Source organism: Colius striatus, chromosome 1 (genome assembly GCF_028858725.1).
Source record: "Colius striatus isolate bColStr4 chromosome 1, bColStr4.1.hap1, whole genome shotgun sequence".
NCBI lineage: Eukaryota > Metazoa > Chordata > Aves > Coliiformes > Coliidae > Colius > Colius striatus.
This window is the reverse complement of record NC_084759.1, coordinates 102,751,307-102,764,557: the sequence shown is the minus strand read 5'-3', so window position 1 is coordinate 102,764,557 and position 13,251 is coordinate 102,751,307. Positions and strand designations below refer to the sequence as shown.

The 13,251-nt window shown below is 39.6% G+C and overlaps 1 protein-coding gene across 4 annotated transcripts in view; it reads right to left on the bottom strand.

Moving 5' to 3' along the window:
- The window catches only part of NRIP1 (nuclear receptor interacting protein 1), a 77,997-nt gene extending 72,423 nt beyond the window's left edge, over positions 1-5,574 (bottom strand). For 2 of the 4 annotated variants that reach the window (XM_062002559.1, XM_062002539.1), the window contains exon 1: positions 5,469-5,574. The gene's annotated coding sequence lies outside the window, so the exon portion shown is untranslated. Of the gene's footprint in view, positions 1-5,187; positions 5,346-5,468 lie in introns of those variants that run through there. The other 2 variants (XM_062002543.1, XM_062002551.1) reach the window with 2 other exon arrangements.
- Between the last annotated feature and the right edge of the window lie 7,677 nt (positions 5,575-13,251).

Here is a 13,251-nt window from a genome sequence, read left to right as displayed (position 1 = left end):
TGAAGACTCAACAAAAGTAACATCCAATTAAGCAGAAAAACAAGTAAATATCTTGAAATACTACATGCAGACACTATTTCAAATTTGTCCCCTATAAACAGCACAAAATTAAAAGCCAATTTGCACCACAGAATTGTAGTCACCTTCAACATTTGGTTTCATTTGGGGGGAAAGGGAACATACATGAACCTACCACTGCAGTCAAAATAAATTGAGAAATGACATGTACAGTGACAAAGGTGGTAATAAACAAAGCCTTCCCAAACCCGTTTCACTAAAAGGAAAATAAGCTGGGCGTGGAATCTTTTTTGACCAAAAAAAAAACCAGGCCAAGAGGTCTCTTAGAGCAGGAGAAGCAGCACTAACAAAACAAACAAACAAAAACAAACACATTGATCTTTTCAAGTCACCTTAATTTCAGTAAAACAGTTAATTCCAATATATCTGTTCTGTACTATAGACATTGTCAACACTTCTTCCACCACTGCCAAGTGGTTTTATTTTAATTCTTGCTGCTTCTAAGAAAAGAGAGATTTATATCTAACAGGTGAAAAAAACCACAAATAAAACAAAACAACAAAATCAACAAACTCCTCACATCTCATTGTCATTAAGGTTCAATGTATCGCCAGGATTTCTTTTCAGTCAACATTAAACAGTATTTTTTTCTGAATTATTGCAAGCAACTATGAAAAGCTTGTAAGAGTTTCGAGAAATGAGAACAAAATAGTTTAATTCCTGGAAAAAAAAAATCTATATCTATTATCTTCAATAATGTTTTTTAAATATAAAAAAAATTAAAAACAAATCAAACCCAAAACACAAACTAAAACACCCTACTGTTCTACAATAAAACTTTACTCCCAAAAACTTCACATCTGCATAACTTGTTTTGTATGCCTTATAGGTGTTTCTTCAAAGTTTCATTTGGTTTCATATTATCAGTTGCTTAAAGTGTGGTAAGTGATTACATCATTCTTGCCCCAAGAGATTATCCTGTTGGTAGCGTTCATTTCTTTCTACCTCTTAACACAGCCTTGTTTTCTACATCACTGACAAAGCCCTTCCAGTTTCCTTTCCCACTCCCTTTACATAATAGGCTGGGGCACAAAGAAGTGAAAATCCTGTAGCCATGATTCTTAAATTTTGGTATGAAAAAAATCAGTATTAGGGCAGCAGTATGTGTCTGGCACCAATGAGAACAAAAATATTACTTTATGAGCAAGACCTACTGCTTAGATATGTCTCAAGACAGAAATACACTAAGCACTTCTGGGGGCAAATTAAATACTCCCTTATCTGTTTTCAAATAACAGTTTCAGTTAAGACTAAAACACATTTTCCACTTAGTGCCTGATGTCTCCTTACAGCTCCTTCACAACTTTCTTGAGGAAGAACAGTCCATCAGAAGCCTTCCCACACTGAGCTTCATTTCTACTCTAAACTCAATCTCTTAGAAACCAAAGACTACCAGAAGGTCTGCAGCTTCTGCTTTTAATCCGATTTTGTAAAAGCAAAATTGGCTTTCCTCTGCTGAAGACAATGGTATTTAGAAGAAAACGGTATGAAAACAGTGTTTTTCTCAAGACAGGCAATTAAACAGGAGCCGTGAGTATGAAAAGACTTATGCCAGGAAGGGTTTGACCCAAACTAAAATGGCTAGCAACTCTTTCTTCACCTTTCCACGTATGAATATTTATTTACATGAGTCTTAGCTCTTATTCTCTTTCTTCAACCATCAAGCCAAGTGACCTGCAACAGACAGCCAAATAAATTACCAAATTAATTATTTCCAGTGCTAAATAGGTTTGTTAACATTTCTAAGTGTTTGAAGTCAACAATCCAGAAACACTCAAGTGTAGCCATTCATCTTTACCAAAAGAATCCCTCTGCCTGCTTTTCCTGAGGCAGATCTGGAGAATGGAAGAAATACTTAATACTTAAAATACTGTCCTCTTAAATTTCTTCATATTTGCCATAGCCAGGCCAGAAGAGTTCAGATAGTTATGCTTCTTATCGTTTTGGCCTGTTGGCAGGAAGAAAGAGCAAACCACAAATGCTGTTACCATTAACCTTTCTGTCTTTAGTTTAAGACTGTTTACACTGATTGTCAAGTTTATGGGGTTTGGGTTTTTTTTTTTTTTGTACATTTGTGCATATTTTTCACCTTTTCCTCCTGTTCAAGCTACATTCCCTACCTAGTATTTCCACTTGACTGTCATTAAACCCCTGCTGATCAGTAATGATTTATACTTGAAAATTCACACTTTTTGTCCCAAAAGGATATTTATCCTTTTTTAATCAATGGGACAGTTATCCTATTTATCCCACACACGGCTTTCCACACAGCCCATCGCTCAATGCAGGTCACCCAGCAGCTAGGAGATGAGCCCAGCCTTCCCTGCCTGCAGGCCCTGCATATGGGAGGTCAGACAGCACAGCATCGCTGGCAAAGGAACCTGTGCCTCATGTCAGATGCCCCACTGAAAACCCCACAATCTCCTCAGCTTCTCTTTTTGACCCCCTCCACTCCCTATATGTTCATATTCAGGGAAAAAAAAACCACAAGGCCATGTAGGTTTTGAGGTTCAGGCAAGCTCTGAAGAGCTATTCTAAAATTAACAAAATATTATGGTCTTCATGTCTCCTCTGACAGCCCAGCAAGGAGGTGTCAAGCATAACCCTTGAGTAAGACAGCTGACTGTGGGAAATGCAACTCCCTGGCTTTGCCTTAGGCAAGTTTACACATGTGCTCAGCACAAGGCAAAACACAGTTTATCTTTCAATATAGTAATGTCCCACACTGTCACTGGTAAAATTAACAGTGGTCTCACTACTAACAATGAAATAGCAAAACCTACCAGCAAATATGATCACCATAAAGTTAATTCATGTTTAAGTTCTATCTACTGAATCACCAAAAAAAAAAAAAAAAAGAAAAACTAAAAAGGACATTTTCCTTTGTGCCTTTTCCAGAACAGATTCACTCTAAATACAGCTATCAAACACTGCAGGTGATACAGTCAGCATTTAAATCACTCATTTAAGTTTACACTATAGAAACATTAGTTCACTTTTATGCCTTCATCAACATAGTTTTTATAACCATAATAAATTTTGAAGGGGTTATTTTCCTTCAATTTTGATTAGTATATCTTTCACTTTAAGAAAATAAACAAGTACAGGGAGGAGAGAGAAAGAGCACCTTTTCATTTGGCAATTTCCTACTCCAAGACTAACATTACAAAAAGAACTTTTAATTCCCCCATTATGGTTTGGCATTTGACAATAGCTTTTATTCTCTGCATGCAGTTTCTACAAAAACCTGAAAACCGCTGACAGCTCTCACTCATTAGGTAACTGAACTGTAGGCCTATCTACCAGCAGGTCAGATTTCATCTCTACCTGAAACACAGAGTCAACTTGTTACCTACTCAAAGACATACACCCCCTACATATGCGTTTCACTTACGACAAACTTTCTACTGTGATTTGGAGCCAACATCAACTCTTGAGATAGAGATCGCTGACAAAGTAACAATTGAGACCATCTCTTGACCACAAGTTTGGGAATTACAGCTGCCCCAGACAGCTAAAGCCCCAAACCTGTCTCAACACCATTCTGGATGAGACCTTTCGCCAACTATTGCTGTCCATAGAGCAAGAACTACTCAGATTTTAACTACAAGAGACCCTCAGCTCAGAAAGCTTTTGTCATACAGCATCTTAATGTGTCACTTTCTAGTGTGTTCAGTCAGCCCCAGAAACAGTAAGCCGCATTTGAATATTAAAGAAAAAGATCTCCTACCACTCACTCAGGGATACATCATTCCATTTCCACAAGTGCCTGCTTCCTCCCCGTGGATCTCGACAGACTGGAGTCGCACTCTTTGTTAAATAAAGCTTTACAGTATCTCTGAACATTTATACTGCCATGACTCAGTTAAATTCTAATCAGCCTGTGAGCTGTCAGAAGCTGCAAGCAGGTTCCCTCAAAATAAAACAACGACTGGTACAGTCTCCAGATTCCAGAGAGATGAGGCAGAAGTGGAGAACTCCCACTTCAGCCTTCCCAATATCAACATATGCTCAAAGCCAGAAATACCACCGTTTTTTCCAACACCTTCAACACATGTCAAGCATTTTAGATAAATTCTTTAAATTAAAAAAAGACATCAGAATCCACAACATATGACAAGAAAAACAGAGGTGCAGCACAGACACGAAACTGTTTGCATGTTATAAACCTGTCCCTTGTTTTGCTCACACTGCATTTCTTCAGGTTTCACTACCTTGTAACTTAATCACCAACTGACACTTAAAAAGAACAGCCTCAAACAACGTGTTCTGCCGTGAGAGAGGTGGGGAGAGAGAATTTAATAACCACCTTTAAAGGGCTTCGGGGACGCAAAACCACGGCTGGAAAAGTAACCTTTAGTCTAGAAGGGAAACAGCGACGTCCCTAAGGAGCCCGAAGGGATGAGAAGGCATCTTTAGGGGAAGCACAGAGCCGAGCGTGTGCCGCCAGCGACAAGCAATGTAAAAGGCACCGAAAGCACAGTGTCCACTCGCAGGTAGAGGCGGAGCGGGCAGAAACAAACGGCTGGGGGTGAGCCGAGCAGAGGCAACGTGGCCTTGCCCGCAGCTGCTGCTGTGGGTGCAGCCGGGCGGCGAGAGGCGAGGCCGCGGCCGGCGGGGCCGGGTCTCCCCGCAACCCGGGGCAGCCGCCGGCGCCTCCCCACCCGCCGCAGCCGCTGCGTACCCAGCCTGCGGCTCTTTAAATAATTCACATGCACACCGGGAGGAGGAGGAGGGTGTCCCTCCGAAACGGGGACGGAACCTTGCAGCCAGCTCAGGAAAACACTCGCGGGTCTCGGGGAAAAAAGACGAACAACTTTTCCATCCCTCCGGCTCCCCCCAAACCCACCCTGGCCAAGAAAACTTTCAGATTGTAGCAAGGATGGGGGGTGCCGGAGAGGCGGCCGCCACCGGAAACGGCCCCCAACGCGGCCGCCCCCGCGCCGGGCTCACCCCGGCATTGTTCCCCGCCCGCCGCCCGGCAGCGCGGCCCCGGCCCGCCCCACTCGGCCATTTCCCCCGCCAGCCAGCACGGCTACAGGCGGAAGAGCGCCGCACTCGCCCCGCAGCGGGCCCACGCACCCCCCCCACCGCGACGGCGGCTCCTACCGGGCCAGCTGCCTACTACCTGCCGGCCTCGCCTCCGGGAAAGGCTCCGGCGACAACCCCCACAGAAGCAGCGGGCGGGCGGACACGCCGCCCTGGCCCAACAGCCAGAGCGGGCGAAGGCTCCGGCTGCCAGTCCCGGTGCAGAGGTCCGGGGAGCGGTGGCGGGTCTCAAACCCGAGGTGTGCGGCTGTTCCCCTGGTTGGAGGGCAGGACGCGCCGCCTCCCCCACCCTCCCCCCGCGTCCTTCCGTCCAGCCCCCCCGCCCGGCCCCGGGCACATACACGGCGAGCTCCGCTCAGCTCCGCACCCCTCCGCGCTCGGGGCTCTGCTGCAATGCCTGTGAGGCTGACTTTCAAAGCCTAACCCGCAGCCGCGATCCTCCCCGCCTTCCACCTCGCCCGCCGCGGCGCAGCCTGGCCCCTCCCCGCGCCGCGCCATTCATCTCTCCAGCCAAGTTTCTTAACCCTTTTCTAACCCCTAGCGAGGGGAGGGGAGCGGGAGGATGGCGGGATGCGCCCGCGCCTCGCTCGGGCAAGCAGGCTGCTGGGCAGGTAGCCGCTAAGCGCGTCGCACGTATGCAAGTCGCGTCGGCTCCTGCCCTCTCTAATTAAATCTAACCGAAGGCGCAGAGCCCCCGGAAAACAAACTTAAGAGCGATTGCACCGGAGGACCCGTATTTAATGAAAACGGCGGTGGGTTAAAAATAGCACTATTTTTTGTTCCCTTCCTTTGGCTCACTTAGAATAAGAGGGGGAGCACTTCCAGGGGTTACTATTTCTTTTCGGTTCAGAGCTTATATTTTCAGTTTTTTTCTCTGAAAAACGCGCTAGAAACTTTTTTTGGTTTTGGTAACCGAAAAGCCGAGAGGCTTCCGCAGGGGGAAGGGCAGCGCCTGCCCCGGCATTTGCGGCTGCTCTAGGGAGCGCCGGGTGGGCCTGGCCTTTACCCTGCCCCTGCTGACCTCCCGGCTCCCGGCACGTCTCGTTATCCCTCCGTCTCTGCCTCCCAGTCAGGCCGGGCGCCGCAGAGATGGCCACTGCGGCCAAGGAGGGGAGCATCTTTCCCAGTGCTGCGAGTGGGTAGAGACTCCCTCATCTCACAAAACTGGCCCCCCTGCGGAAGTACTTCGAGAATCGGGGCGGGAGTGTGGAACAGTTCATCAAAGTCACGGTGCGTGCACACGTGGCAATAAATACAATTTAGGAGAAAAAAAAATAACTTCGGGCAGAGCTACCAAGAATCACTCCTCTATTTTAGTAGGTGTCGTCCCCACAACCTCTGCTATCAGAAGTTACACTGTGCATCAACTTGTTCTTTTCGACTTAGTTCCCATCAAAGAAGAGATACACACTGAACTTGGCTGTATAAGCAAAGCCACAAAGAGCACGTGACCTTCATCACATCTTCTGTGTGCGTCTGTATAACAAATGCACTTTGCAGGGTGTTTGCCAAATGCTTTACAGAGCACTTTATGATACTTCTAGAAGTTAAAGACTGAGAAAAATTAAACATTTGTTTAGAGGTTGATTATAAATTGTATGATAATGCCTGCATTAACATAATGCCAACATTTGGGTTCTAAAACTCACGTAAAATAACTATAAATGACATGCCCAAACATCCTTTTAGTAAAAGACTAATATAGTTCAAAAACATGCGAATTCCTACTTTAAAGAAAGTAAAAGGGAATCTCACATGTGAAAAGCCAGATATTTTAACCTAGAGGTACCATCAATGAAAGTACACGTAGGAATGTTAAGCAAAACCTCTTTCACTTTGGAATGCACGGATTGTGTACAGGCTTACAGCTGAGCTAGTAATGTATTACTTGACCTATTTTTTTAAGCCAATGAAAGATTTAGGTTAACTTCATCATCATGTGTTTTTAACCACTTTCTTCCAGAAACTCAGCAGTGTTTTCTAATGCTTCTGCATGTCACAGTGTCTATCCAACAGTCTATTTGAGATTGTAAACCTCATAATATAGCCTGATCTTACTTCTGTTGAAACAGTAAGTTTTGTTCTTTGTTTCCATAGTAGGCTTGTTAGCAAATTCTGATTGTAAAGAAATCATCTTTTTTTTTATTTCATGAAAAATCTCAATTTTTTTTTCAATGCTAAGCAGCTGAATTCTCTAGAGAAAAGGGAATTTTCTCATTACTGCAGCAATTTAGCTGCTATTTCAATCAAGAGTGTTGGTAGTAGAGACCTCTTTCATTCTTAACCTTAGGGAATGTATTGCGTAGACAAGAGACCTACAAAATGAAGATTCTTGGATAAGCACCAGAAAAAATGTGTAAGTGGAATATTTGTTGAATTGGTTGTTGTTAAGTAACATATAGTTGTCTGAGGACGCAAGTTTCTATATGAGTCGATCAACTGAGACTGCATTAAATAACACAATGTATGGATTCAGCAGGTTGTTTCCAACACTTGATATCTGTATCACTATGAATTGTGCCACATGCTCATATTTAAACTATGAGAATTCAGACAATATATGAAATAAATATTCACTACACGTAAAGGAAAAATTCCGGCACACAGTGAAATCAGTCCCTCAAGAAGTAAGAAACTACTAACGCATATTTGTTGGTTCTTTCTGTGTAAACTTCAACAAAACCTAAAGACACACTCACTCTACAAGCATAAAATGGACATACCCACCTATCTACAATCTCTACCATCTGAGATGAAGAGGATATTTAAATTCTTTTTTTCTTCAAGGGGAATTTGTCACTATAGGATGCTTGTAAATGGAAGGGCAGGTATGACAGGAAACATAAACTATCTTTAGATTGGTCTTGAAAGAGAAAACCACATTTATAGAAGTTGTATTGGAACTCATTCCCAGAATTGCAAGCACTTAATGGAGAGCTGTTGGTACTGCACTTTGGTAATGTCAATGAACCACTTTTTTATATTTACAAAAATATCTAATAATACATAAATACACACACTTTCTTCGCAGTTGCTAACTGGAAATCTCAAGACAGAAGGGTATATTTCGGGTATATTTCGGACCAAGCAGTAATTCTGTCACAATGAAAATATAATTGTGATGCTGATGTTCTTGAAATACAAAATTAATCTGTGTGATTGTTTAAAAAATGATTAAATAAATTATTGACATGCTCCTCACTTTGATAATTTTGATGATTGTAATAATGCATTTAAATACTAAGAACAAAGCTACAGTGATGGTAACAAATTTTGTCTTTATCTTGCTGAAGTCAAACACATAGGTCTGTGCCACGGGACAAGACACATATTATTTTTAAAAAGGAAAATTAGATTGCTTTTATATGATTCCCAAACAATTTTAAGCTAATGAAAGCCTATTTTTAAATCACATAAAGTGGCTTGAAGAGCTTGGTAGAATGACAGTTGCTCTTATTTTGATTTTCCTTTAAGGCTGTCTCAGCCTCTCAAAAACCTAACAGCTCTGAAACTACCTTTTTCAATCAAAATAATTAAGGCCTTGCTTTATGGCATCCCATCATGATATGAAAGGCTTAGGATGTTGTCGAGAAGCTAGCTAGCTTTACAGAAATTCATTTCCAGACTAAATCTTCCTCTAAAATTGTTTTTCAGCCTTACATAGACAAATAATGAAATTCTATCCTTGACTCAGCCTAGTTCAATTCATGTAATATGTCAGATTACCCAGTATTTTGAAGGTGCTTTCACAGAGGATTAAATCACCTAGTATTACACAAGTACACAAAAGAAAGGTTTTTTTTAATTTTTTTTTTCCTAATTCAATAATTAACTTCAAAGGAGGTTCACCTGAATAAATGATAATCATGTAACAGCGTTCATCCACAAATCTAAGTAGCAAGGTGGAAAAGTCTGTTTTTCTTCAGGAGTACTGTCTAGGACTAACTGAAATCAGTGAGAATCCTGCAAGTGTTATAGAGTCAAAACTGGTCCAGGGCTAGAGTTTCTGCAGGGCGTACCATAGTGCATATCCTGTTTTGATCGTGACAGCAGCAAGTCTACAACTGTTAGAGGTGAATTACGCAGTAACATGTAAAGGAATAGTAATATACTCATTAGATAACTGAAAGATATCAAGAGTACGTACCCCTTGTTACTTTATCTACCTTCATTTAAAGTGATAAAGGTATTTGCATGCATATCTAACTCATATCATTCCGTACTGGAGTTATTTTCTGCTGCCTTTTTTTAAAATTATCATTACACAGTTTACTTACATTTTTACAAGTACTTTGAAGCAGGTTATCTGAGAGAAATGCACCCTTAGTGCCTGAAGTTCTCATTTTTCTGCTTTATTTAAAGTAGACTTAGCTCGTTGACTATTTGGTCTAAGAGTAATAAGCAAAGGACCAGATGCTAGAGTCTTTTCAATTACAAAAACATTTAAAGACAGCTGTACCATATAAACTCTCATGGAGGAATCATATGCTTGCAGCATCTGGTGAGTTTTGGCCGTGCCTCTAGCACACTGTATCTGTTCTGAGGCATAAGCTAGGGTGAGGCTTACTTTCCCATGTGCATTTTTTGAATGATTTTTGGTATGCTTTTTTTGCCCTTAGGCAGGAACTAACACTTTGTGTCTTAGATTTGGTGGCAGGAATTAAACACTGCTTTCAGGCCCCATAACACCTTTCATGGAAGAATCAAAGGGGTGTATACTAAGTTGGTATGACTACTTTACATTAATTATTTTACCAGAATAAAATACTGGTGTTTTTAGCCAGAAGAATACATCCTGTACTTGTGAATTTTCTGCAGTTTCATCCCACTCACTTAAACAAACATGCAAAATACACTTGTGAGAACACTGTTCTGGTGAAGGTATGCCCAGAAAATAATCAGCCTGGCATCACTGCTTCCACATTGACAAGAGAGAGTACCAGTAGAGCAGGTAGAACACTACAAAAACACTGTTACTACTTGTGTGTCAATAGCAATGCAAAGATAACATTTGAAAAGGTTACATGAATATATCTGAAACCATTCAGAACGTTCATTTGCCTTTCAGGCTTTATATTTACCTCTTTTCTTTGGCATGTTGGCATGTTCCCCATGTCAGCAATAACACATTGAATGCGGACTGAAAAATCATGCACTTGCTCACACTCTGCATTCAGAAGTTACTCTCAGCAACTATCCTGTTTCACAGCCTCATTTTTCTGTCTGACTATCATGAGATCTGAACAACCCTTTGTCATGGTTCTCATGATGACACAAGCTGTGTTGTTGAAACAATATGTTCTAAAATAAAATGAACAGTACGTACAAATTATACATACAACAATCTGGCAGCTAGTACCACATTGCAAATTAATAAAGTTTTGCAAAGGACCATTAGGAAGAAGCAAAAATATGAAACCAAAGTGCCCTGTGCTTGTTCTTAAAAATAATACAGTTTGCAATTTATGAACACTTTAATTATGTATTAAAATTATAATAATATTCTTTAGTACAAATGATCTTAAGTTCTCTGAGTCAAGTAAATGAAACTGCTATATTAAGCTAAACTGCATACTTCATGTATATTTGTTAAATCTATTTACCTCCCCACATATTAGCTTAAACCAGTAATATAAAATACAAGTTACTTTCATGCACTTAGGCTATGGTTCTACCGATCCACTAACTTGGAACATTTACATTTACACTTACATTATATCAAGGTTTTCATTTCTTAATTCTTTTTCTCATTTCATAAAAAAAAATAATCATAGCTTATTTTATTTAACAACAAATGAAAGGAAAATAAATGAGTCCTGATTTATGTTATCTGACTCCAGTTACATTACAGTGTATCTTACTTTAGCCAGCTTAGTCCTCATATCTCATACCTTAGAAGAATGGATGTTTTATTGATGAAATAATATGATACCAGTGTTTGAAATTCCAAAGTAGTATCCTATCTTTTACATTTGTCTGTAATGTGGGGTTTTTTTCTAAGTTGCTGATTATTTTCTTTCTTTTTTCATTGTAAGAGTTGGAGAGGTGAAGAAAAAAGGTTGGCCTCAGAAGATCACTGGAATGCAAAAGTGCTGAAGATACTTCGATTTTCTAGCTTTATAATAAAAAGAAAAATATTTTATTAAAAACTACACTAACAATATTCACCACTGCACAAAAGCATAATGGAAAGAGAAAGAACATAGAGTACTACTCAGGATCTACTAACATCTCTCATGAAAGCCCTCAGAAAAGTAAGAACTAATAAATTCTGAAAAAAATCTGCCGCCTTTGGCCAGGTGACTAAAACATAACTGTTTAGAAAACATTGTCCCAGTTTTGAGGATCAAATATTCTCAAAAAAAAAGGCACTTACCTACCTAATGTCACAGATTAAGTCCTAAGTGATTACCATTTCTGTTTATCTACAGATGTCTAAATCCATTTAAAATCTACAAAAACCATTTAAATTGTGTATTTAAAAAAATGAAGGAACTCAAATCACTGGACCACATAAGCTTCGACAAATTTTTGCTTGATTTTGCTTGAATCGTATTAACTGTGCTTTTCTAATTGATCCAACTATAAATCTCTTTATATTTTTATTAGCATACAAATATCTAGGTTTTATTAGGAGACATTAGCTTTACTAAATGTTAGATATATAACAAGTGCAGCTTTGATGATCGTACCAGTATTTTACATGTGACATAAAGCTAGCAGAGGCATGAGAGTTATTCAGCTCACCATAAACCAGATAACAAGTTATGTTCACACACACACACACACACACACACACAAAATTCTAATTTTGAAATAATCTAATCTCTCTTTTTTTCTTGCCTTATATTTAATATTTAAAGTATGTGAAAGTATTTTCTTTGGAGAAGAAAATTTATTCTGAATTTTGGTGACAATACAGAGAATCTCTGTGTTGTGTTTTTCAGTTGAACAACATCCATCTTACTGCATTACAGTAGCCAAAAGAACTTTAATAAAAATAATTTAGTGAATAGTTTGAAAGTTTTGTTTCACATTTGTTTGGACTGAGAGCAACATTTAACTCCTCCAATATTACGGTAATTATTGCCCACTCTGCAATTCAAACGGGAAGCCAAGGCCTTAATATTTTTGTCTTGATAAAATGCTCCAAAAAGCTTGAACTTGGAAGCTCCTCTTACACAGAGAGGCAAAGTTTGTACTCCTAGGGATTCCTGTTTCTTGCTTCCTCCCCCTATCTGAGGAGTCAGATGGTCAAGCAGCAGGAAAAAGAAATATTTCAAATGTTTTCATGTTGAATTCTGTCTAACCTGATGCTGTGCCTACTTTTTTGGTTTGCTCTTTTGTTCAAACGGAATACTGTCATCTCCTAAAAATTACAAATGAATCCATGTTTTTCTGACAAACTATTTAAAATTAGTCCATTCTTTATAATTCCTTCTTTAATGTAAATGATATAGACACTCTGATACATCAGTTCTTTGATGCTATTGCTTTCTTAATAGACAGGTAAGGAACAACTCCTTTTACAATTGTTACATTCTATATGCCTAATAACTTTTTAATATTTTACTGTCAGGGAATATTGTCCACCAAGCAGAAGTGTACAAAAAAGTTTACTTGAAAAAATGTATTTGGAAAAAAAAGTGTCTATGTGGTTTATCTAGAGCAAATTGAAACTCTTGAAAATGTGATCACTGTTCACAATTATTTAACAAGTAATTCATAAGCAGTTAAATTTGCCAGGTCAATACAATATAAATTAATTAAATCCATAAATATTTCTTTAAATCTCCCGAGCCAGTTTGTGTACTAGATATTTGTAATTTTCTACTCATTCATGCTATCTGATTGATGTTACTCGTGGATGCTTAGAGAAACCTAATAAATGAAGCAACAATTCAGATGAATTCTTGTCTTTTTGATACAAGCAATTTCTTGTGTTGATGAATTCTTGTTTTTTTTTAACAATTTCATGTGTTTTCCAGAGTTATTCCTTCAACTGTAAACAGATTTTGTTCATTTCATTTCTATAAAAAAAAGGCAGAAACAATTCACTGTTATGACTCCCTACTGAAATTCTCTTTCCCAGTATCAGAGATCTACTGTCATTCTAGTAACAAG